Genomic DNA, 217 nt, shown 5'->3' with positions numbered 1-217 from the left:
TATTGTTTTCCTTTTGCAAATATTGTTACCATTAAAATTGTTATTTTCTTGTGTTTCCCATTCACTCATTGATGCTGGGAGTATAGGTGTACTTGTATTGTCCACTGTGGTTATATTTTGTTAATTTTCTTTATACTTTCAGGTTCCATAAGCAAGTAGTTATTATAAAATCAGTGAAAAGGCTTCTCTAACTTTTGCTCTTTAAAGCATTCCTTGG

The 217-nt window shown here is 30.9% G+C and overlaps 1 protein-coding gene across 1 annotated transcript in view; it reads left to right on the top strand.

Annotated features, from left to right (window-relative positions):
- Window positions 1-217, top strand: part of LOC119594707 (vam6/Vps39-like protein) — a gene marked incomplete in the record, with an annotated part of 13,484 nt that overhangs the window by 8,697 nt on the left and 4,570 nt on the right.

The sequence above is a fragment of the Penaeus monodon genome, chromosome 34, assembly GCF_015228065.2.
Source record: "Penaeus monodon isolate SGIC_2016 chromosome 34, NSTDA_Pmon_1, whole genome shotgun sequence".
Taxonomy (NCBI): domain Eukaryota; kingdom Metazoa; phylum Arthropoda; class Malacostraca; order Decapoda; family Penaeidae; genus Penaeus; species Penaeus monodon.
The sequence above is the reverse complement of the archived record's forward strand: the minus strand, read 5'-3'. Positions and strand labels throughout refer to the sequence as shown.